The sequence below is a fragment of the Arvicanthis niloticus genome, chromosome 1 (assembly GCF_011762505.2).
Source record: "Arvicanthis niloticus isolate mArvNil1 chromosome 1, mArvNil1.pat.X, whole genome shotgun sequence".
In the NCBI taxonomy this organism is placed as follows: Eukaryota; Metazoa; Chordata; class Mammalia; order Rodentia; family Muridae; genus Arvicanthis; species Arvicanthis niloticus.
The window spans coordinates 130,894,447-130,920,135 of record NC_047658.1 but is presented as its reverse complement, the minus strand read 5'-3'; the positions used below and the strand labels follow the sequence as shown (position 1 = coordinate 130,920,135).

The following is a 25,689-nucleotide window of genomic DNA, read 5'->3' as shown; positions in this document are numbered from 1 at the left end:
ATCCATTATATAACTGCAAATTCTAAATTTGAATCTTTATTCTGACATAATTAAAAGTTTTAAGTCTCCTTATCAATGACATTACTATGTACTTTCATATAATAGTTAATATTTAAAGATTTTTTTATTTCCCATAATAATCTCAATTTTTCTAAAATTTATCTTTAGAATTAAACTCTAAAGACATAATTTTTCTTTTAGCTTTTAAAATTAAGTGTATTTATTGGGGAATGGTTCTGGCTTTCTTTTTTTTGTGTGTGTGTGTGGTTTTTTTTTTTTTTTTTTTTTTTTTTTTTTTGAGACAGGGTTTCTCTGTATAGCCCTGGCTGTCCTGGAACTCACTCTGTAGACCAGGCTGGCCTCGAACTCAGAGATCCACCTGCCTCTGCCTCCCAAGTGCTGGGATTAAAGGCGTGCGCCACCACTGCCCAGCTCTGGCTTTCACTTATGAGTCAGTTCTCTGAGTGGATTCATCCATCAGTTGGTGGAAATAGATGCAAAGACCCACAGCCAAACAACAGGCAGAGCTGGAGAAGTCTTGTGGAAGAGTTGAGGGGAGAAGGAATGAGGGAGCCAGAACAGTCAAGAACACCACAAGAAGACCTACAGAGTCAACTAACCTGGGCCCATGGGGGCTCACAGAGACTAAACTACCAAATAAAGACTATGCATGGGCTGGGCCTAGGCCCCTTACACATATGTAGCAGATGTGCAGTTTGGTTCTTCATGGTGATCCCCTAACAGAGCAGGGGCTATTTCTGACTCTGTTGTGAGTCTTAAATCCCTTTTCCGTTGCTGGGCTGCTTTGTCTGTCCTCAGTGGGAGAGGATGCACTTAGTCCTGCTCTGACATGATGTACCAGGGTGAGTGGGTATCCAAGGGGCCCCTTTGCTTCTCTGAGGAGAAGGGGAAGAGGAATAAGAGAAGAGGATGGGAGGGTGGGACTGGGAGGAGAAGAGGGAGGGGCTGCGATCAGGCTATAAAGTGAATGAATAAACAAATTAATGGGGGAGGGGGAGAAAATCAGTTCTCTCCTTTTACCTACCACAAGACTATACTTGATTTGGCAGGTTTATCTGCAAGTACCTATATATCGTGAGCCATATCACCAACCCAGGACACAGAATATGTTGTTACTTTTATGTTCTTGGTGCCCAGAAAGAAAATCAAATGAGCAAATGAGTTCAATCTCCCCCTCATCCCTGACATGGAAACGTTAGTAGCATTTTTTTTCACAGATGTGAAAGCTAAGTATCAATATTGGGGATGTAGCTCAGTGATACAGCACTCGCTGAAGAGAGCAGGGCCTGGGCTTTGATCCTAAGCACCATAAAGACAGAACAAAGTGAAACAGCCAAATATCAGGAGGCAGAAAGTTACCTAGGACTGCATAGCTCTGAAGCGGTGGCAGGTAAAAACCGACTTCTTAGCTTTGCCAGGCTGTTAACCCACTGGCCCCACCTGTGAAGAACACCATGACTCTCTGCATGCCACATTACTTAGAAAATAAAAATACTCAGCTATACAAAAATCAACATTCCTAAGTTTATAGAGGAAAGCTAAATTCATTATGTAATAAGACAAGATTTTATTACAAATATTTTTTGCAATAAAATCCTGTCTTGAAATTTTTCCTATGATGGTTAATTAGACACAGAGGTGTGATTGAAGTTTGATATTCATTAGGCATCATAAATCCCTCATAGCACCCCTCCCACCTATATATATATTACATTTGCTTAATGAAGGAATGAACACTCTTCCCCCACACATATCTGAGTACATAGTGAGGTATTTGTGCTGTGTGACAAATGAATAAAGTATTTCTATGGCATCCTTGGCAGTGACATAAAGTCATATGTAATCATTCTAGTTAACATTTATTGAAGACCTACTGTTTCCAGAGACAGGGCAAAGATGTCTTTATAGGCATTAACTTATTTAATCCTGACAACAACCCGTGTGGTAGATCCTAGCAGCAGTTTCATTTTCTACATACGGACATTAAATTTGTTCAAGATCAACAGTCAGTGCAAGACCCGGGTTTGAAACCCAGCCTATTGCGTTGCCCATCCTGTGTTCTAACCTTTTCTAAAATGGCCTCCTCAACCTGCCAGCTCCTCCCTCAACTTCATCAGCAATATGGTTTATAGACTAGCCAAAGGTTCTTAGTTTCCCTCTTCTAGGGTTTATTGGCTATACAAATAGCTACAAGATGGGGGGCTAAGGAGTCAGCAAAATGCTGCCATGCTACCATTTGGACCTCAGTTAGGGTTCCTCTGGCACCTTGTCAAAAAGCTTGATGTGGTGGCAACTCGATGAGCTCCAGGGTCAGTGAGAGACCTTGTCTGGAGAAAAAATAAATAGGTTAATGGGTTGGAGAGATGGCTCAATGGCTTAGAGTATTATTTGGGGGCAGCAAGGAAAAAGGTAATTATTACTGGCAGTTGCTAAGAAACGACCTGCCATTTTTGTGTGTGTGTGTGTCCTTTTTAGAGTCAAGGAGGTGGAAAGTGAGCTGAGGGACTCACCTTGCCTCATTTCTGTCCTTTGCAGCTTTCCACTGTTTCATGCTTCACTTTCCTTTCCAGGTGCCCTTAGCATTCAACTCTATTCAACGTGGATGGAATAGAGGCAGATTGTAAACACCAGCATAGTTTCCCCAGATTTAGCAATGCCCAAGGGGAAGGCATGCTAGTTACTAGGTTCTACTTAACAATTTAATCCCAGTCTCTGCATTTATTCCAATTCTCGGCAGCACCTAAACACCCCAAGCTCTTGAAATAGAGACAGCTTTCTCTGCAGATTGCCTTCTCTTAGGATTCACAATCTGCAGCAGAGGTTATTTATGTAGAGAAGGGAGGAATAGCGCAGAGATGGAAAACAGTACCTCCGATGTGAGGTCTGCTTTAATATGGAAGAACAGAGTTCAGAGATGATTTCTTAAAATACCTATGTTCTGGGCATCTCAGCAGGCATGGAGGTTAGACAGACATGCACAAATTAGTGAAGAAAATGGGATACAAGACAGCTAGCACCATTTCAGGTAAGACGATGTGGTCATGGGCTCAGAGTTCATAGGAACACCTAGGAGCAGCAGCTTACGGTAGAGGTCCAAGGTGCAGCATTCCAGAGGTCTGGATGCTTTCTCACCTTACTTTTGGAGGGATAAGACTGGAGTTCCTTGACATCTCATCCTCTTGTTTCTCCATACAACCAGAACTGGGTAAAAATACATTTTCATAACTAATAAGTTCTCTAATACAACTGGATTTCTGCCATGTGGATCTCTGTAAAGATGTAGTACATCCCAGAAATTAGGCACCCTGCTCATGGATTCTGGCTGCCTCCATTCAAATTCTGATTTGGCTGCTTACAAACTAGAATTGACAGCAAGTCTTTTTTTACCCTCTGGTCCCTTTTCCTACTTTGCAGAATGAGATAAAGTAGTTACTATGAAGAATAAGAAAAAAGTAATAGATGCTGAGGCATAGAAACATTCCTGTTGTCCCAGCACTTGTGGGGCTGGAGGGAAGAGAATCAGAAATTCAAAGTCATCCTTGGTTCTGTAAGGAATTCAAGGCTGGCCTGTGCTATATAAAACTTGGTCTCAAAACAAATACCCAACAACAACAACAATGTAATACATACAAGAACATAGACACATTTAGTTTTGAACACAAAAGTATTCCCAGTTTATATGATAAGGAATTGGTAAAATTCAGTTATTTTTGTGTCTCTTTCTGTATAAAGAAAGTGTGAGCTTAGAGTGCCATCTTAAGGATAAAGCAGCCACAGACTCCTGCCAGGTCACCATCCTTTTCTTTAACCAATGGCTAGGCAAGGTCTTCTCTTCCTTCCCACAGAAGTCACTGACTGGTTCTCCTGCACTGTACAAGGCTTATGCTAAGTTAGACTTCTTTACAGATCTATCTTTTGAAAAAATTATCACATAATTTAGTTTCCATGAGCTGTTTCTGGGTTATCTAAATGTTCAAGAAAAACACTTAGTTTAGCACAAGTGTGCTCATGGGTTCCAAATACCAGAAGGGGTTTAAAAGGTTGTCTTGAGCCAGGCAGTGGTTGTGCATGCCTTTAATCCCCGCACTTTGGAAGCAGAGGCAGGAGGATTTCTGAGTTCGAGGCCAGCCTGGTCTACAGAGTGAGTTCCAGGACAGCCAGGGCTACACAGAGAAACCCTGTCTTGAAAAACAAAACAAAACAGGTTGCCTTAGAGGTATATAATAATTTCATTGGTCCTTTTGATTGGATATTACTTTTTATCTGGATATTATTGTCTCCAATTTAGGCCCTCTTCTTTCTTCTTTCTTCTTTCTTCTTTCTTCTTTCTTCTTTCTTCTTTCTTCCTTCTTTCTTCTTTCTTTCCTTCTTCTTCTTCTTCTCCCTCTCCCTCTCCCTCTCCCTCTCCCTTTCCTTCTCTTTTCTCCTCCTCTTCTTCCTCCTCCTCTTCCTCCTCCTCCTCCTTCTTCTTTTGGAAGATAATTTTGTAATTATATTTATGTACAGAAAACTTAGTGTACATTTAACCCAGTTTAGTGGCAAGTTCTCTAGTCTTTGCCTTTTCTAGCTTGGTAATGCAAGCCACAGACTTAGGACCCAGGATGTTGCCTCCCCAGTGGTGGTGGATCTTGTCATATCTGCCATTATAATTGATCCTACTAGCTTCCACCAGCTTAACCAGAGCACCCTTGTCTTCCAAGTTAACCTGTGTGAAGGCAACAGTGGTGCATGTCTTCCTATGGACCAGGCACCCCAGCCTGGCCTTTCCCTTGATGATGCAGTAGGGCACCCCCATCTTTTGACACAGGCAGACAGGAAAACCACCAGCTCAATGGGGTCTACACATTGGGCAATCACCACCAGCTGAGGCTTCTTGTTCTCCACCAAGGTGGTGATTGTATTGACTCCTGCTCAGAGGACAGGTGGTCTCTTAGTTGGGACGTCCCCTTTGCCAGCAGCTTTCTTCTCACCACGGGCCAGTAGCTTTTGCTTTTTCTCTTGCTTCTCTGGCCTGTACTTACTTGTGGGCAAGCAAAAGCAGCTGAGTAGCTGCTTGTCCATCCAGGGCCTGGGTGAACTGGTTAATGGCAGGAGGTACTTTGAGCCGCTTATAGAGGATGTTTTTTTTTTTTTTTTTTTTTTTTTTTTTTTGCCGCTGCAGCCTGATGTAGTGGGGCCATTTGACGAAGCATGTTAGATCTCTTTTACGTTGGATGTCCTGCCCAGTGCCGAAGTTCTTGGGTCTTTTCTCAAACAAAGGATTAACCACCTTTTTGGCCTCCAATTTCTTGATGACGGCGGGGTCTGGGGCCACCTTCTTCCCCTTGGCCTTCTTTCCTTTGGGCATCTTGCTCAGCTGGAGGAGAGAGAGCTTAGCCCCTCTTCTAACACTTCATAAATTATTAGGCTGTACAGTGACAACTCCTGTGAATTGTCCTCTGACCTCCACATGAGTGTACCCTCTTGAAGTGGAAATTGCTGGTTTCTTTGGAGACACGGTTTTGTCATGTGATGTTTCTCTGGAAACTGTCTAAAAACAGACATATGGCATTCTTTGGAGGCAACCTGGGAAAAGGGCAAGAGAAGATGCTTGAGAGAACACGTGATGCTTGGAAAGGATATAAATATGGGCAATGCTGGATGGTGTTGGTATGCCTTGCCATTCTTTACTGGTTATCATTGGGCTTTGCTGATGCTGGTCTTCACTGAAGATGCTGAGTGGTATTGGTACGCCTTACCATTCTTTGCTGGTTATTGTTTGTCATGACTTTATAGAGAGAAACATACCAAAAACCTTCTCATGGTGTTCTGGCAACTACTTGCCTTCTGCTGATTGGCATAGCCTTGCGTTTTCTTCTGGATTCACCTGTCATTACTGATTCGTGAATGATGTCTTCTAGTCAACTGAGCTGCCACTGCTAATTTGTGTGACCTGAACTGCTGATATCCCAACAATGCAGATTGTATTTGCTCCAAAGAACTAATTCTAAACAGATCCACATTCTCCTTTGCTCTATTAATCTTTTCTTTCCACTACCTCTCATGAATAGTGGGCTAGAAGGGACATTAAAGCATTTAAGAACCTTTATTGAAAGAAGGTTTTGAAAAAAACCCAAGCCTACACCCACCCACCTGTGCATACATAGAGGCACATAGACAATTAATCTAATTAAAACATTTTTAGAAAGATATGCCAAGTACAGATGAGGGGTAGAAATGAGGTGGAATGGGGAAAGGAATATCAGAACATATTCTACAACGTGTACAATATGTCAGGTGGCTTACCACCACTTGTAACAGCACCTCCTTGAAGCACCATCTCCAGTGATCCAATACTCTCTTCTGCCTCCGCATAGACACACACTAGTACATATATGGCATACATACACACAGACAAACACCTGAAAGTCTCTTTCCTGTGGTCTAATATTCATGGTTCTAGAAAATCCCATGCAAGCTGCCAATGGAGGGAGGCAATTAAGCATTCCTGCCCAACTGAAATATCTTTGATCTATGACAATTACCAGTCTAGTGAGATATGCATAAAGGATCTTGAATTCAAAATGGTGGTGGCTGCCAGCCTCTGCGGGACAGAGCAGCCCCCTCTGTGGAGCCCAAGAGACTTACAGAGGCTTTGAGGGCAGACAAGTGTGTAGAGCACTCAGTAGCTCCAGAACAACTAAAAGGGGGCGGGTCATATGAGAAAATACTTTTAGAAGTGGTCTCACAAAATCGGGGGTAGGGGAGATAGCAGAGCAGAGCATCCCACACAGCCCAGAAGGGGAACTAGAGACATGGCCACCACTACTGCAGCTGGCAGTGCTCAGCCTGCATGGGGGACAGCAGCTTAGGGCTGAAGTGATGTCTGCATACACAGTGAGTGGGCAGAAGCGGTTGGCACCAAGGGAAAGAAGATATGCAGTCGCCTGGAGCTCATGCGGATCCTGCCTCCCAACCCTCTGCCCAACCACAAGATGACCCTGACCCTGCACAACAGCAAGGCATTCCAGATGAGTCTCAGTAATAACCCAGTATTTATGGCACTTTAGAACCTCATTGAACCAGACCAATGACTCGTTGCAGTAAGTATTTGCATGGAGAGCTGTTTGGGCAAAAAATATATATACTGTGTGACACAGCAATTTGTAATGACACTCTGATGGATGAATGTTTGATGGAGAGGTAGGAAAGATGGCTGAACAAATGGCATGTGTGCCAGAGAGAGGTAGAAGACTCACCAAGGTAGAGACTTGGTGGCATCAGAAACAGGTATTGGGGTACAAGTGAGGTGGACAAATGAGCTTGTCATTGTCTCAGAGGACAACATAAACCCAATTCATATCTATTTAAGGACCCCATTTGTCTCCATTTAAGGACCAAGGCTGATTTCGGGTGGGGGTAGGGAGGCTGTAAGGCACCAGCTCCATGAAGAGACCATATGTCCCAGAAACTAGGCCATAAAGCACTACCTCTGGGAACAAACTGTAAAATCCAGTAATAAGGTCATAACCTCCCCACCCCACCCCCAAACAATAGGCTGGAGATAACCACAAAATTATTTCAGAACCGGCCAGCTGTTCATGACATGGAAATGCAGATCACTGACTACCTGTGCTTCCCTAGCACCCACCAATGAAATTTTAGATTACCCAATCTTCTAGAGAGTTCCCCCAATTCCCTATAAGAAGTCCTGTGTGCCTTTGTCTGGGGTTGCTGTTTTGGAGAATGTTTGGCCTCCGAATGCTGCATGTTTCTGCAGAGTAAATGCTCTTTGTCTTTGCACACTATCTGAGTCTGGAATCTTCCTTCAGCGATTTTCAGACCCTTCCATGCCTAGTAGAAGCAGCAGGGAGGTGTGTAGTAGCCTGGAACTCATATGGGCTCTGCCCCCCAGTCCAACAACAGGCTGCTCAATCACATGATCATCCTGGCTCTGAGCACAAACAAGATATGTGCACGAGTTGAAGAAAGGTTCATTTTCTGAATTAAGCCTCCTAGAAAGACCTCCATAGTCTCTGTTGCCTCCAGAGGACGTGTTGGTGTCTGTAGTCTGTGCTGCTGCCAGAAGCCATTTTGATGTCTGTGATCCTTGCTGCAGCTGGTTGTTATAGGCGGGGATACTTCTTCCACAGTGATAACAATGACTGCAGACTCAAAATTAAAAATGAGAGTCATTGAAGGCTTCTGTGGCAATCTCTCCCCCACCAAAAATGAGGAGGGCAGTCCAGACAGGAGCCCACTGAAGGGAGTAACAAACATGCTGAAGTGTAGCTCTTCACAGTTGATGGCTTCTGGTCTAGATGGGGGTGGGAGGGGTAGGGATGGACTCAGTTAAGGGCTGGCCACTGGGAGCTTGACCATGCTCCAATGAGTATACACATTGGATGTATACATATCCAACGAGCAACACAAATTAGACTTAATGTATTTGGGGGGGAGGAGTTGCAAAACTAGGAGGTGGACCTGGGAGGAACAGGGAGCAAGTATGATCTGGGACATTATATGAAATTCCCAAATAATCAATAAAAATATTGTTAGAAAAATATGGACCGCTTCACAAATTTGCATATTATTCTGTGTAGGGGCCATGCTAGTGTTCTCTGTATCATTTCAATTTTGGTACATGTGCTGCCAATGGAAGCATGAGTTAGAGCCAGCCCTTCTAGGATGCATAACCCTCTGGGCTTAATTCCCAGCATGGAAATAAAAATGTTTTAATTAAAAAAGATAAGGTATAATAAGTGGCACCCAAATGTTGATGGCAACCAGTAGCTGTGTAATTGACCTTAACACCTAAAAACAGGAGAAAAATTATGCCTGGAAATAGAAACCTAGCCACCTTCCTGGGGCTAGTGAGGCCATAGACCTTAGAAAAATGTATGTACTGTACAACTTGGCTAGACCAGTACATTTCCTTACTGTGTTCTAAATCTTACTCTTATACCCATTGATTATGTAGCTACCACTCCTCTTTACAGGAAGTGGAGACCACAGTAGGAAACCACAACTTGATACAGTGCAGAGGTCAAGGGATCATGGAGAAGCCAGCCCCAGCAGATACATCTGCATCACAGCTCCTGCAGTCGTGGCTCAAGGAAAGTTCTGGAAGAGAGGGTAAAAAGATTCTAAGAGCATGAATATTAGCACAGTTTTGTGAGAAAATCTCCCTTAACAATGGCTGAATAAATAAGACAGGAATAGTGGCAATATCAATAGACACACATGTGGAATAGAACAAAGCTAACACAGGTTCCACACCTAGACAAAGATTATAGGCAGCTAATGACCTCTGAGAATGGGAGAAATAACCTCTCCCAAAGATGAGTCCTCTTATTTATTGGTCAGCCCTGAATATACATACAAACAACAAAAAATAAATCCAGTAGGTTGTATTTATATTGTATTATATTGTGTTATATTGTACAGACATACATATGTAAGCAAAAAGAAAAGAAAAAGAGGTTACCAACTTGAAAATTGGGGAGTCATGGTGATCTGGAGGGACAAAAAGGAAGGGAGAAATGATAATAACTAATAAAATTAAAAATTCAGGGCTGACAATATGGCTCAGGAGGTTAAGGTGCCTGCAGCCAATTCTGATGCCCTGAATTCAACCCTGAGAACCCACATAGTGGAAGGAGAAAATCAATTTCTGCATAATAAATAACAAGTGTTGGCAAGGAAGTGGAGAAAGAGGGAGTCTAATGAACCATTAGTGGGGATTTAAACTAATGAAGCCTCTATGGAAATAACTCTAGAGGTTTCTCAAGAACATAACACAGACCTACCATAGGATCTAGCCATCTCATTCTTAGGCAGATAGCTCAAGAAAGCGAAGTAAGAACCACCTTACCATAGAGACACTCACAGGCCATGCCAACTGCTGCACTATTCACAAGAGCCAAGGTATGGGGTGACCATTTGTTCTCATTTATTTTCTTCTTAACAGGCCTTCAGACTAGAGTGAGATAGTATCTCCAGGCAGTTTTCATTTTCATTTTCCTAACAGGTAAGGGTGTTGAACACGTTCTTAAAATATCTATTGGCGCCGGGCGGTGGTGGCGCACGCCTTTAATCCCAGCACTTGGGAGGCAGAGGCAGGCGGATTTCTGAGTTCGAGGCCAGCCTGGTCTACAGAGTGAGTTCCAGGACAGCCAGGGCTACACAGAGAAACCCTGTCTCGAAAAACCAAAAAAAAAAATCTATTGGCCATTTGTATTTCTTCTATGAGAATCTCGTGTTCAATTTATGCCCTTCTTTGGTTTGGATGATTTGGGGTTTTAATTTAAAGTGTTCTTGTCTTGTTTGGGTTGCTTAGCCTTTTGAGTTCTTTATAGATGCTAGATCTTAACTCCCAGTCAGCAGCATAGCTGAGAAAGTCTCCCTCCTGCTCTGTATTGTATTCTACAATATTCTCCCGACTTGGCTGATTTGTTTCTTTTGCAGTACAGAAACGTCTTAGCGTAGTGCAATTCCATTTAGTAATTTTTGGAATTATTTCCTTAGCTAGTAGAGTCCTTTTCAAAAACCCTTGCTGATGCCTTTATCTTAAAATGTTTTCCTTAACAGTTTCAGGATTTTAGGTGTTACCTAAGATTTTTAGTGCATTTTGAATTCATTTCTGTACAAAGGATGTAGTTTATTCTTGTATGTATAGATAAGTAGTTTCCTCTGCACCATTTGTTGAAAAAACACCTCTTCTCCAACGTTATGTTTTTTATATGTCTTTGTCTAAGTTTCACTGCTGTAGCTGTGGGTTTGAGTCTTCCATACATTCCATTGATCACGTGTCTGTGCTGGGGTCAGTGCTCTGCTGTGTAGTGCTTTGGCACTGTGCCTCAGTTTGGAATCAGGTCTGTTCCTCCTCCAGCACTGCCTTCTTAGATTAGCATTGTTTTGACTATTTTGGTCTTTTTTGTGTTCTGAAATTTTTTTGTTTATTTTTTCTTAGTTTTGTAAAAACTGTTATTTTGATAGGGATTTTATTTAACTTGTAGTTCATTTTTTTGGTAATAAACCATTCTACAATATTCTGTTAATATATGAGTGTTGGAGACCTCTCCAACTTTTAGCATCTTCTTCAAGATTTCTTCAATGTCTTCAATTTTTCATTATTTCATGGATATTTTTATCCCTTTGAAGCCAATTTTATCTTTTTTTCTTTTCCTCATTTCGTGTGTGTGTGTGTGTGTGTGTTCTAAGCCATCATTTGTGTGGTTTTTATATCCTGCTATTTTTTAAACATGTTTAGCAGTCCTAAGGACTTTCTGAAGAATTCCTTCAGGGTAAGTGTACATCATATCATCTGTAAATACAGATGATTTGAATTCCCTTTTCCTAGTTTTATCCCCTTTCTTTCTTTCTCTCTTCTTCTTATTCTAGATAAGACTTAAAGTACTATAATACTTCAGGTATTATAAGACTTGAATGAGTGAAAATTTTGTCTTATTCCAGATTAATCAGAAATGCTCTAACTTCTTCTCCCATTTAGTGGATATAGGTCTGCTATGTATGATCTTTTATTTTATGTTCAGATATGTTTTTTATATTTTTTCAAGACTTTTATCATAAGAGTAGGTTTCATTTGATCAGTTTTTTGTATGCATTTAGACAATTGGATGCTTTCTGTCTTAAGTCTATTTATATAGTAGACTAACTTACATTTAGTGATTTTGTATTTTTTTTTTTGAACCAATCTTGCATCCCTGGAATTAAACCAATTTGGTCATGGTGTATGACTGATGAATTTGTTCTGGAATTTGATAAATCTTTTGATTTTTAAGTGTTTGTTTCCTACACACACATACCCCTTCTTCTCTTCCTTACTATAGACAAAATCTCTTGTGTAGTGTGTGGAAGCGTCTCCTGTCAATAAAAACCTGATGGCCAATGATCTGAGGCAGGATTAGAAGATGGGACATCTGGCAGAAAGAGAGGAACTCTAGGAGATAGTTAGGCATGGGAAGAGATTCGCCACCTGGACTCTGAGGAAGTGGGACACATGAAACTGAGGAGAGAGAACTAGCCTTGTATTAGAAATAGAAGCATTTTAATGGGATAAAGAAGTTATTAGCTACTCAGGAAACAAGCTAAGCAGATGGCCTAGGCATAATAAGCCTCCAAGTTGTTATTTGGGAAGTGAGGTGCATGTGGAAAAGCCCATGGTTAACAGTTTACTGTTATTCTAGTGTAGTTTATTCTTTCCTGGGACCTGCTTCATAGCTAGATTTGCTTGTCTCTTCATTCTGAAAGATTTCTTCCCAACTATTTTCCATAAGCAAGCACAGTGATCATTAATTGATTATCATGGAAACTTTTTTTCCTTAAATCATAATAGCTTTGTTGATCTTCATTAGAAGGTGTCTTTCACAACTTGAGCCTCTTCTGTCCAGGTCTTCCTGTCTTTTAAAGTGACTTCATGTTTCTCTCTTGGCACTTTCAATATATTTTTTTTGCACCATATATTTTGTGCATAATTATAGCATAATAAAGGGAGATTCTTTTCTGATCTTGGCATCCTAAATCCTTGTGTCTTTATGAGCAACTCTCCTCATAAATCTTGGAAACTGGTTGCTATGCTATTTTTGTTCTTCTTTAATTGTTCACATTCCTCCACCTTCAAGTTCATATATTTTGTCCTCTCCTCATCCATTCTATTGCTGAGATTTTCTACCAAGCTTCTGTGTTTTACATTTCTAGCATCTGGGGTTTCTTTGGTATTTCTCTTTATTGAATTTTTCTTTCACATCTTGCATTAGTTTCCTTATTTTGTTCAGCTCTTTGTAACTTTGAACATATTTATACTCTTCTCAATTATTTGAGATGTCATCTATGTAGTTCAAAAAATAATAATACTAGGAGTTCAACTGCCTGGTATAAGTGTTATATTATTCCAAGTAGAATATTAACTGAGAGAGCAAGCACAGGTGTTTGGTATTACCACTGAGCATTTATCATACTCTACAACTAATGGTGGCTCTGGGGGCTGAAAAGATGGCTCAGCAGTTAAGAGACTTGCTGCTCTTCCAGAGGACCTGAGTTAGCTTCCTAGCAGATAAATCAAATCACTACTGTCTTGATATCCTATCTCCCATTACTACTGTGTGATCCCATCTCCAAGAGGATTCAATATCTCTAGCTTCTGCCAGCACCTGCACTCATATACACATACCCACACAGAGATACATGACTAAAAATAATAAATATTTTTGGGTTAACAAGTTTAATAGAAATTTAAAATAACAGTGGCCCTTTAGACTTTAAAAACTTTAGTAAACAACCAAAATAATATGGAATATACCCATATTTCAGTTAATAAAAATATGCATGAGAGGGGAAATATAGTGGGTAAAAAAAAGTATTGACTATTAAAGGGTACAGTGTGCAGAGTTATGAATTAAGTACTAGATTGATATTGAAAAGATAGGGTTGGTGAGGTTAAGGACTAAGTGTGAGATCAATTTTGAAAAAAGAAAACGGTGAACGGTAAAGTAGCCAGGAAGAAAAAGCTAGAATGGTGTTGGGGCTGTGAATTTTAGGAATTATTAAATTATAAAAGGTTATATAAGAAGTAAAAAGAGGAGGAGATTGTTGAAGTTAGGATCCAGCTCTTCTTCCCAGCCCGATGCTCCCAGAAATAAGACTGAGACTCAAAATATTTTTTCCCAGAAACAAGACTCAGACTCAAAGTATTTTTGCAAATACCTTGACCATATAGCTAGGCTCTTCTCTGATTAGAAACATAACTTAAGATAACCTATTTATTTTAATCTGCATTCTGACACATGGCTGCTTACCTGTGCTCAAGTACCATGTGTCTGCCTCCTCATATCTTCCCAGTGAATCTCCTGTTTGGCTCTATCCCAGAACTCTTTCTCCTCCCAAATGGTCCACTTCCCATTTTCTGCCTAAGCTGTAGGCCATAGGCTTTTTAATTGACAGGTGATGCATCCATACAATACACAAGATATTCTCTGTACATGGGATAAAGAAGAGAAGAAGAAGAACAGAGGTCAACAAGTGTGGGGAGCCAACAAAAGGCGGCTATCATCCTTGCAGCCATCTTGAGCCATATACCCTGACAAGAGACTTGTTTACAACAGCCTACAACAGCTGAGCACACTCTGATAACATCTTGTTCTAGATACCCAGGATTTTCCCTTGGGTGTATGAGACTTAAAGGCGTGACTTAAAGGCATGACTTAAGAAGTGAGACTTAAGAGTGGTATAAAAGGCGAGAGGCAGACAGAAGAAGGTACTAGCAACTTGAACTAGACTAGGGACTTGGGATTTCGACACTTGAGACTGGAGGAGAGAGAGACACAAGAAGAATAAACGGGACTAAATCACACTCTGTCTGGTCTCCATTTTTTGCGTCCATCCTCACTCTCTCTCTTGCTGAACCCCACCAGCAGACCAGAGTAGCAGTACGAACCGGGACAATTTAGCCCCCAAAGCTTGGGACAGTGCAGGTTCCAACATTTGGCAGAGCAGTCCTTGACAAACAAGGGGCTGGGAAGTATGTGAGATATGAATGGAGAGTAAAGAATGCCTTCTAGTAAATTGGGTGGAGAAACACAGACAACAATCCTGAAGCTGAGCAGTGTAAAAACCAAAGGCAAAATCATCATGAGACATATGTAAGTGTAGAGGGTAAATAATAGAAAATAAGAGACAAGAAGAACTTTGAATGAATTGCTGGCACAGCTGTGCTAGGCTGACAGGAGAAACTCTAAGATTACACTGGTTATAGTAGATTTTATGTAATGGTGTATGACTGAGGGAAGAATGGCAGCCATTGTTCTCTAAAACTGGTTTATACTTTTCCCCCATGCCCTTATCTGGATTTGCTATCAATATAATATTGGTTTTGTACACTGAGTTTTAAAGTGTTTCTTCCATTTCTTTTTTTATAGGAAATATTGATGATGATCTTTAAAGGTTTGTACCAACTGTACAAGTGTGGTAGTGTCTAATCATGAACTTTTGTTCATTACAGGCTCTTATTACTACTTCAATACCACCAATTGCTTTTTATAAATATGATCAAGTTGCTTATATTTCTTGCTTTGATTTTGGTAGGTCATATGTGTCTAAAAACTTATCCATTTTTTCCCTTGGTCTTTCAAGTATTTTTAAAATAAAACTTTACAAAGTATTGCTTGATGGCTGTTTGATTTCATTAGTATCTGTTCCAATGCCCACTTAGTTTGGGCCTTTTCCCTCTGTGTTAACTATTTTTCTATTGCTGTGAGAGAAAAACCCACCATGACCAAGGAAACTTATAGAACAAGGAGTTTATTTGGGCTTTTGTTTCCAAAAGGTTAAGAGTCTATGATGGCAGAGCAGAGTCTGCCAACAGGCAGCAAGCAGCAGGCAGCAGGCAGGCAGACAGGCAGGCAGCAGGCAGCAGGCAGCAGGCAGCAGGCAGCAGGCAGCAGGCAGGCAGGCAGGCAGGCAGGCAGACAGGCAGACAGGCAGCAGGCAGGCAGGCAGGCAGCAGGCAGGCAGCAGGCAGGCAGCAGGCAGGCAGCAGGCAGGCAGGCAGGCAGGCAGGCAGGCAGCAGGCAGCAGGCAGCAGGCAGCAGGCAGCAGGCAGCAGGCAGCAGGCAGGCAGGCAGCAGGCAGGCAGGCAGGCAGCAGGCAGCAGGCAGCAGGCAGCAGGCAGCAGGCAGCAGGCAGCAGGCAGCAGGCAGCAGGCAGCAGGCAGCAGGCAGCAGGCAGCAGGCAGGCAGGCAGCAGGCAGCAGGCAGGCAGGCAGCAGGCAGATGACATGGTGGCTGGAGCAGATGCTGAGGGCTCACATATTCAACAGCAAATACAAACACAGAAAGCAAACTAAAAACAGTTAATCTTTAAACTCTCAAAGACTGCCCCCAGTGACATACTTGGTCCAGTAACACCACACATCCTGAGCCTACCCAAACAGATCCACCAATGCCTTAGAGTATTCAGGACATTTATTATTCAAATCATCACAACCCCTTTCTTCTATTAGGGGGTCTGTTAATATTCTTAATCTTTCCAAAGAACCAGCTCTGTGTTGATTGAAATATTTGTTTTTTATCCTCAATTCTTTTATTCAATTCTGCTCTCTTCTAAATTATTTAATAATGGCTATTACTTTAGAGTTTGTTTTGGCTTGTTTTTCTAAGACCTCAAAGTTAATTTTTTTTAAGTTTTTTTTTTTTTTTTGATTTTTCAAAGTATAACCCTTCATAGCTATGAACTTTACTTTTGATCTGCTTTTGCTATATTTTGATGGTTTGTCATTTAAGTTTAGACATTTTTTAATTTCCTCTTTCAACAATCCACTCATCATCCAAGAGTAAATTGTTCAGTTTCTAAGTATTTGCTTGGTTTCTCTTGCTAATGCTTTCAACTGTGATATGATAAGATATGAGAAATTTTATTCATTTTTATTTGTAATATTTATCTTGCATTGTAAAATATTATCTATATTAGAGTAACCTCAAGGGCTGCTGAAAAGAATTTGTATTCTATAGCTCTTGGATTTAATGTCCTGTAGATTTTATGCCCATTTTATCTAGAGTACAGTTAACCTTCTGTTAAATAAATATTAAGTAATTGAGCTACCCAAAATAGAGTTATTTCCCAAGACTGGAAATGTTTGGTTACAGCTGTGGGAGAGGCTGGTCAATAGTCACAATGATTTACATGGTAGAGGAAAGAAGCCATGAATATTGAACAATATAATAAAGCAAAGGGAATAAATACTGATCAAGATCAATTGCTTGGTGAAGTATAGTATTCTCACCTACAAGAACAAATTGCTCCTGAAAAAATACAGAAAGGAGATTCAATTAACTATTTGGGCTACAAAATATGTCAACAAAGAATTTAACCACAAAGGGTACAGATATGTAGAGATCAGTTGCAAACTCTTAATGATTTTCAAAAACTAATGGAAGATTTTAATTGGCTGCAATCTACAATTAGATTAACTACTCATGAATACATAAATTTGTTTTAAACATTATAAGGAGATTCAGACTTAAACAGTCTAAAATGGTTAACAGCTGAAGCAGAAAGAGTTAACTGTGATAGAAAAGAGACAGAGATGCACATGTGGATCCAATTAATCCTAAACCTGATTTTATTTTGTTTTTGTTTTTAACTCATTTTATTGGGATCATTATGCAAAGGGAAAATAGTATTATAGAATGAATTTGCTTAGCACATAAACAAAGTAAAAAACAAAGACTTACATAGAAAAGGTTTCTGAATTAGTCACATAAGATGTAATAAGACCACATCAATTGTCAAGAACAGATCCCAAAAAAAAAAAAAAAAAATGTCTGAATCTCCTTGTAATGTCCTACCTGTTCTCTGTATAACCAAACTCCATTACATGCAGGAAGTAACCTGAGGGGGTACCAAAAAAAACAATAAAATCTGGTCAATTAATGTGTTTCATTTTGCAGAATTTGGAAAACTTAAGTTTGTACACCATACCATTTATACATATTCAGGTTTCAATGGGCAACTTCTTTGAGTTCCGACCAGGAAAGATATCCTGCTACCTGAAATATGAAACTCTCCTCACAGTCAATGAATCCTTTTGGCTACCTGGTCTTTGTGACTTATTATTTCATGCCACCTTTCATATAGCATGGATGAAGATTTATATTACATTTTGGTTACACAATCCAAATGGACTTAGAAAGTTGATAGATGCTTTTATCTGCTCAAACATAGAGCAGAAAATCATCTTTAGCTAATTTATGCACAGTGCTCATTCTCTCTATATATGTTAATGCAGAAATGTACCTATGGTATTACCTTTTAAGGTTTGTATGTTTGCAGAGCAAAAAGATAGACAACAATGAAAACAAAGCAAGTAGCCCAGGTGGTCCAGCCTCACCGCCTGCCTCAGTAACTGTTTCCTCAAAAATTTGCATCTAGGTCAACTTCAAAATGGCTAGCTCAGATGGTCCTACCTCATGGACTGTTTCAGGCCGGACTTCAGTTAAACCCTGCATTTTCTCCTCCCAAAGAGTCTCAACAACAAATAATACAGCTAGCTCTCCGAGGATTTGGCCAATATTCCAGTTTTCATAGGGTCCCCCAAAGATGCCTTTGCCCTGAGACCATAGGAAGCAATTTTAAGAACATCTCCATTCCCAAGAGGTGGGTGGGGTTTTGGTTGTTTGGTGGGTTATGGATATTTGTTGTTTAGGAGGCTTGGTTAGAAGATGTTAATGGTTATTGTCAGGGAGGAAACAAAGTAAAAAAGGTTAGAATCAGGGATCTCTTTCTTGCTTCCTCTTTTTCTCCTATCTAGTGTTATGGGGGAAGATGGAAAAGAGGATTAAAGGATAAGGGGAGAATATAGGGAAATGAGGAAAAGAAAGGTGGATTATTATATCTCCTTTTATACTAAGAAAAAACAAGTCTTAAATATTTTAATTGGTATGGATGATTGTGTATTGATAGAAACTTCAGATCATTTTGTTCAACTCTTTTTTTAATGTATTGTACATATGTAACTCATTTAAGAATATAAAGTTCTAGTCATATGAAAGCTATTATTGCAAACTGTTTAGGATAATCAAGAAGTGCAATTTAGAAGCTAGTCACCTATAAATAACCCTACTTGTTGACTTGTTGGGTACTGTTTAGTTAATTGTAAAAATAAGCTTTATTTTGCCTCCTGGGTGTTGGGATAATCTTTTTGTACATTGTGTGAAGGTTGCCTTTGTATTTTTCAATTGTTGGTTGTTAATACTGGCAGAGAGTTGAGTATTGGCTGGATTTTGGTACTGTTATTCTTATGGCTTATCACCTGCCTCAGTATTTTGTAAACATACACCTTTCTCTCTCTCTGATAGGCTTAATAGTGAGTTGACCGCTGATATTGACAGGAAAAGGACAGTTGGATTTCCAGGCTGAGAGAGGGTCACTGGGAGAAGCAGACAGAGGAAGATTCACTAGCAGGACACAGAAGAGGTTAGATATACCTAGGCAGAGAGAGGGGTAAAGAACTAGCCCAATGGTGTATCATGGACTACAATAGTTGGGTTAATTAAGTTAGACAAGCTAGCCAGGAGGTAGTCTAAGCACTAATTTAAAAAAAAAAAAAAAAAAAAAAAAAAAAAGCCTCTGTGTCATTATTTACACTGCTGGTGTGTCCCGAAAGTCGAAAATCGATGATTCTGACGTTCAGTGGGAGGGCACATAAATCCAAGCTTATAACACTAGATTCAAGCATTAGGCCAAAAGCCGTAGGTGAAAGATAGGGAAAACATTTCCCTAGCAGCCACAAGCTGTTTTGTGGCTGCAGCATGCTACTCAGGTGGGAGGCAAGGCCCCCTTAAGATTGAGCAGGGTGGCAGATGCAGGAGCTTCAGTGCATGGCCACAGCAATTTAATGGTGGCTGTGGGTGAGTGGAGTTCCTGAGGCTTTTCATGAACCATCCTTCCCTGAGTGGAGCAACTGAGATCCAGTCAAGTTGGCAAGTAGCTTGTGGCCTGGAGTGCTCAGGAGACTGCTCCAGGCAGGAGGTGGGGAGGGGTGGGAGCTGCCATGAGGCCCCAGGGAACACAGGAAACAGGACAAATACTTCCAGGAGCTTCTCAGTCTCAGGTCTGAGCACTCACAGCGTGTGGAGTCTGCAGTTTCCTGGGCCATCCACTGTAAAAAGCCTGGAGCAAATGCCTGAAGGGATGGCAGGGTCGCTTCTTCCTGTCAGGTCAGTTTCTCCTTCAGGCAGCTTGCATCTTTAAGGCTTGACCCTTGTGGCTGAGAATAGCTAGCTGCAGGCACACGGGAAGCCACACCCAAACTGAGAAGACCTCTGAATTGATGCAATATGCTTGAAAATGTGCTTAGGTGCTGAAGAAATAAAAGAAACTGGATATAGACAGTCATATAAATATTTAGTTTGGAACTAATAACCTGTGTCAAAGGACAGATTTGACACCCAGGTAGACTGAGGCAGGACAGAATTGGATCAAAAGCTGATATCTCCAGGCAATTCGGCTTACTTTTTTGCTCTTGGTGGGGTGGGGGATGGGGGCAGAGCTGAAGGCTTCTGGCAATTGACTGATGACAGCAACTGGGGATTAGGAAAACAGAAAACTTAATTACTTGAGCTCTTTACTCTTTAACTCAGGGGCCTGCTCACCAGTGGGTGAAAGGCTCAGCGCTTATTAACTCTTTATGAACTGCAGACAAAGAAAAAGAAAGGAACTCAGGCACACACACACTGGATGAAGCAGAAAGGGGATCCACCGAGATTAGTTTTTGCTTTCAGCTTTTTATAGATTCTCAGACAAACATTGTCTATAAAAGAAAAATTAGCTCTTACATAAAATGTTACACAAGAGGGAGTTACAGCAGGATAATTGATTACATGGCTTTCCAAACATTTCTACATTTCATAAGTTCACAGTAATTTTAAAGTAATAGTTCATGTCATAGTTGGTAATATTTACAACAGAATTATTTCCTGTCTTTCCATTAAACATTTCCTGATTAAATATTCCTTATCTATTTTTTAGCCCCACAAGCTCATTATAAGTTTAAAGCAATAGTTTTTATGTCATAAATTAGGAATGATTTGTCAAGAGACAGGTCAACTGTCTTGTGTCTTATTATTTTGAAGTCTTATATAGACAAATTAGTCAATCATATTTTATGATTTGACATCCATAATGAAGTGCCCATTTATGACTTAGTTACTGAGATTAGTGGTCTCATTCCCAACTCTTCATTGCACACATTTACCCATCATATTAGTGCCCATGGTAGGCACTTGGGTGTCTGTGGGGAGCCGACAGAAGGTGGCTATCATCCTTGCAGCCATCTTGAGCCATATACCCTGACAAGAGACTTGTTTACAACAGCCTACAATAGCTGAGCACACTCTGATAACATCTTGTTTTAGATACCTAGGATCTTCCCTTGGGTGTGTGAGACTTAAAGGCGTGACTTAAAGGTGTGATTTAGAGACAAAACTTAAAGGCGTGATTTAAGGGCATGACTTAGAAGTGAGACATATAAAAGGCGAGAGGCAGACAGAAGAATCAGAACTTGGAGGGTAACTTGGAGAAGTACTTGAGACTTGAGACAGGTAACTTGGAAAAAAAACTTGGAACTGGGAAAGAGACTAGCAACTTAGAACTGTGATAAGGACTTAAGAGTTATTACAGCTGGAAGAAACTCGGGACTTGAGACTTGGTGCTAGGAACTAGGGACTTGGAGAGAAGAGAGACTGAAGAATAAACAGGATTGAATCACACTTTGTCTGGTCTCCATTTTTCTCATCCATCCTCTCTCTCTTGCTGAACCCAGACAGACTGGAGCAGCTTGGGGCAGTGCGGGCTTTAACAATTCAGCCCCCAAGGCTTTTGGCAGTGCGGGTTCCAACATTGATAGATCAGTTCCCGACATTTTGGCCCCCAAGCGTGGGGCAGAATGGTCCTCGACAGGTATCTTTCTTCTGGCTGCCCCAGGCTAGCAGGACTAGGGGAAGGTGCTTCTCAAAGTAGTTCTTATCAATGGAATTAAAGACTCCTGATACAGCAAGACAAATATGTGTACTTTCATGCATGAGTGAAAAATTTAAAGCATATTAAGAAGCACATGTAAGTCTGTCAGAGCATCTTTGGTTCACAATAATTTTCAATCACACAGAATCTAACTACTATAACTATGTATATCAAAAACAGTAAATGTATTCAATAAAATTCTATCTAATTATCTAAACCGGTTTTATGAAAATGGCATGAAAAGTAATGTATCAAGTGATGATCAAAATACAGTAATAGATAATACAATGGGGGTGTTATATTATTTTCATCTTTGAGAAACAGAAGGAACTCACCATACATATACAAGAAGACAGATACTAAACCTACACTAAGGCTAGAGAGATGGCTCAGCGGTTAACTGCAATGATTGTTCTTCTAGGGGGTCCTGTGTTCAATTCCCAGTAACCACATGGTGGCTCACAACCATCTGGAATGGAATCCAATGCCCTCTTCTGGTACGGCTGAAGAGAGCAACCGTGTACTCAAATACATAAAATAAATCTAAAAAAAAAAAAAAACTACACTAAAATCTTAAGAATAGTTTGAATAAAGGGATTACAAGTTTTTCCCTTTATAATTGCTTTCCTGTGTACTCCCCAAATTCCTGGGTTTAGCAGGTATTGTTTGTGATTGGATTTCTTTCTTTCTTTTTCTTTCTTTCTTTAATGTGTATGGTGTTGTGTGATTGAAAGCACATGTGTAAGGGTCAGAGGACAAAGTTTAGGAGTTGGTTCTCTCTTTCTATGGAGGGATCCCAGATTGCAGCAGATACATTTATGTGCTTCATTGTCTTGCTGGTCCAACCTTATCCTTTTTTCAGGATGGTATCTGTTAGGTCTCAGGCAGTTCATATATCTAGATGAGCTCAACCTGGACTATAGACGGATTCCTGACAGCTAGATAAAAGCCAGCATTTCTCTGGAACTTGTGAAATGATTTTCTATCCCCCGAAGGAATCATTTCCCTTGCCACTGGTAGAAGGAACATATGGCTCCACTGACATGCACCTGTGGTTGCATATCAAACTCCATGCTGGCCTCCAGGCTCCCCCATCCCCATTCACAGATGCTCATTATGCATTCCCAAACCCTACATTAACATCTTGGCCCCTCCCACCTCCTACTCAATCTCTTTAAAACCCTCAGTCTCCCCCTACCTGCTTTCCTGAAGAGACAGTCTTGGCAGTTTAGAATAACCTTTTTCCTTCCACCACTGAGCGGCCATTTCAGTGGTTTCTTTATTGTGCTCTCATATACAGTGGCAACCATGACTAGCTAGTTAAAACCCATAGTATGACTGTCTTTCAGGAGTCATCCAAATTTGGGGATTTGTTCCCAACTTTTAAGTTTAGAAACATAATTTTTTTTAAAGATTTATTTTTTATTTATTTTGTGTGCATGTGCTGCATCTGCACGATGCCAGAAGAGAACATCAGATCCTGTTACAGATGGTTGTGAGCCACCATGTGGGTGCTGGGAATTGAACTCAGGACCTCAGGAAGAGCAGCCAGTGCTCTTAACCGCTGAGCCATTTCTCCAGCCCTAGAAACATAATTTTAACAGCATTCTAAAAGTGTCATCCTGGCATGAAATGGTAAAGCTGGTCCCTTAAACTCAATGGTGAAGCTCCTAAGTTCCACCATTGCTGGTTATATTCCTGCTTGTCCATAGAATAGATTCCCTTATAACTAATTACTTCTTCAGAATTTGACTCTCCTCTCCTTCCTCCTTCTCCTTGATAGATTTTGTGATCCTCCTGGCTAAGTGCCTTGAGTGTTGAGACTGCAGGCGTATGCCACCATGCTTGGCAACCTCTAAGTTCTTGAAGCCAAGACTATACCAGCTATGTGTAGAAGTACTAATAGCATAGTATCCTAAGCACTGGGTCTTTTTGTTCCTTCTTGTTACTGGACCATTTTACAAGTTATTTCTTAGTTTACACCCCCCACACACATACACTTTACAAGTTATTTCTTAATTTACACACCGCGCGCGCGCACACACACACACACACACACACACAAACCTAGTACCCATAACAAGTTTACATGCTGCCTACAAAGATTATATTTTCTTTCATTATAACTTTTAGTGAGCAGATTCTGTTTGTATGAGAAAAAGAAGCAGGGGCCTGCATAAAGGAGTGTTGGTCTAGTGGTCAAGAGAGGGCTCTACTACAGGGGATTTCTAACTGGCCTCCCCAGGTCTGTATTTGAGACCTTTCCATCAATTTTCCACACAGTAAACAGAATGACTGAAAAATTTTAATTAGATCACAGGCCTCTACTACATAACACATTCAATGGTTTCTCCATCTCGTCAACTCCCCATTACCCTAGTCTCCCGTTAGTTACACATACATATTACTGGTTGGGCGAATGTTGTCTATGGGCCTTAGTGACATTATCTTTGAAAGGGCTAATGAGATGAATCTGGTTATAGTAAGGTAGAGCCACTCCTAAAGCAGCTCGCTTATTCTTGTTCAAGGATTTCTAGAAACCTGAGAATTTAAGCAGGGAATTAAAAACAAAACAAAACAAAAACCCTGAAGTGACCCCAAGGAAGAGTTAAAAGAAGGATTGAAGAAAGTGAAGGGGATGGCAACCCCATAGGAAGACCAACAATATCTCAACTAACCAGAACCCCTAGGAGCTTCCAGAGACTAAGCCATCAAACAAAGAGCATACATGGGCTGGTCTGAGGCCACCAGCACAGCTGTAGCAGAGGACTGCTTTGTCTGGCCTCAGTGGATGTGTCTAATCCTGTAGAGGCTGGATGCCCCAGGGAGGGGAGATACCAAGGGGGAGGCACCCTCTCCTAGCTAAGGGGAGGAACAATGGGAGGAAAGAATGCTGCTGGGGGGAGGGGGAGAGGGCAAGAGGGAGAGCAACATCTGAGATGTAAGTAAATAAAATAATTGATTAATTTAAAAAAAGAAAGAAAGGGAGGAAGGAAAGAAGGAAGGAAGGAAGGAAGGAAGGAAGGAAGGAAGGAAGGAAGGAAGGAAGGAAAGGAGAAAGAAGAGAAAAAAGAAAACCTGAAGGGAGAGGCCATCTGGTGGCCTGCACTGGAACCTCTGCACTAAGGAAGCAGAAGTAGTAAAAGTTCAAGACCAGCCTGGGCTCTATAGTGAGTAGCAGTCCATCCGGAGATATATAAAGAGTCTGTCTCAAACAAACAAACAAACAAACAAACAAGCTGGGTGCTAGCGAGATGGCCCAGTGGTTAAGAGTACTGACTGCTTCCCTTAGAAACAGTGATCACAGGAGTGTTCACGTAATTGGGTTTAATGCCTTGTTTTTTCTTTGACTATTTGCATCTATTGTAATGCTAGACCCTCAACCTAGAATTAGGTAGAATTAGTGTAGACCTTAATACACGCATGTAATCAAAATGGTATAAAAGCATAAAGAAGGAGGGGGATGGGATAGGGGGGTTCTAGGGAGGGGAAATGGGTAAAGAGGATGACATCTGTATCGTAAATAAATAAAATATCCAATAATAAAAAACAGAGAGAGTACTGACTGCTCTTCCAGAGGACCCGGGTTCCACTGTCTGTAATTCCAAGATCTGACACCTTCACACAGACATACATGCAGGCAAAACATCAATGCACAAAAAATAAAAATTAATTATACAATAAAAGGGCAAGGAAGTGTGAGTGAGCAAGTAATTAATACACTCTTCACAATTTTGAGAGCATCAGATGGTTGTTAGTGCCATGCTTCTAACAACAGGCACAGAGTCGACAGGCATCTTTTATGTTCTTTGGAGTAAATCTGAGCACCAGGGAAGGAAACTGAAATGTAGAACATAAGACAGATGAGGCCTGGGGTTCTGGGAGGGACAGTCGCAAACTAGCAAGCAACCAATGCACGGGAGGCGCCGGCGCAGGTTTCCAAATAGTAAATGCAATTCACATATTGCTCTAAAGTTAAAATTCTCCAAGAAGAAAATTCCGACACGACACGTACGGAAATCGATCCTCGAGCCACAGTTCCTTCGAGTCGCACCGGGTCCGGCATCTATGGCCTCTGAGGACACGGCTGGTCGGGGCGTGGCCTCGGTTTTGCGGGGCGGAACTGCGCCGGCGCGTCCGGGCTGCGGGGCGGGG

General features: G+C 41.0%; 2 long non-coding RNA genes and 1 other non-coding gene across 3 annotated transcripts; 1 reads left to right on the top strand and 2 right to left on the bottom strand.

The window, feature by feature from the left end:
- Positions 1-6,087: 6,087 nt before the first annotated feature.
- On the bottom strand, positions 6,088-25,644 carry LOC143435535 (uncharacterized). The gene is made up of 3 exons (XR_013105913.1): positions 25,550-25,644; positions 13,818-13,994; positions 6,088-9,123 (listed from the first exon to the last, which is right to left on the bottom strand). It is a non-coding gene; the product is annotated as an uncharacterized LOC143435535 (long non-coding RNA).
- Positions 8,560-8,665, bottom strand: LOC117699447 (U6 spliceosomal RNA). The gene has a single exon (XR_004605181.1). It is a non-coding gene; the product is annotated as a U6 spliceosomal RNA (small nuclear RNA).
- On the top strand, positions 19,135-22,105 carry LOC143435536 (uncharacterized). The gene is made up of 2 exons (XR_013105914.1): positions 19,135-19,733; positions 21,956-22,105. It is a non-coding gene; the product is annotated as an uncharacterized LOC143435536 (long non-coding RNA).
- Positions 25,645-25,689: the final 45 nt, after the last annotated feature.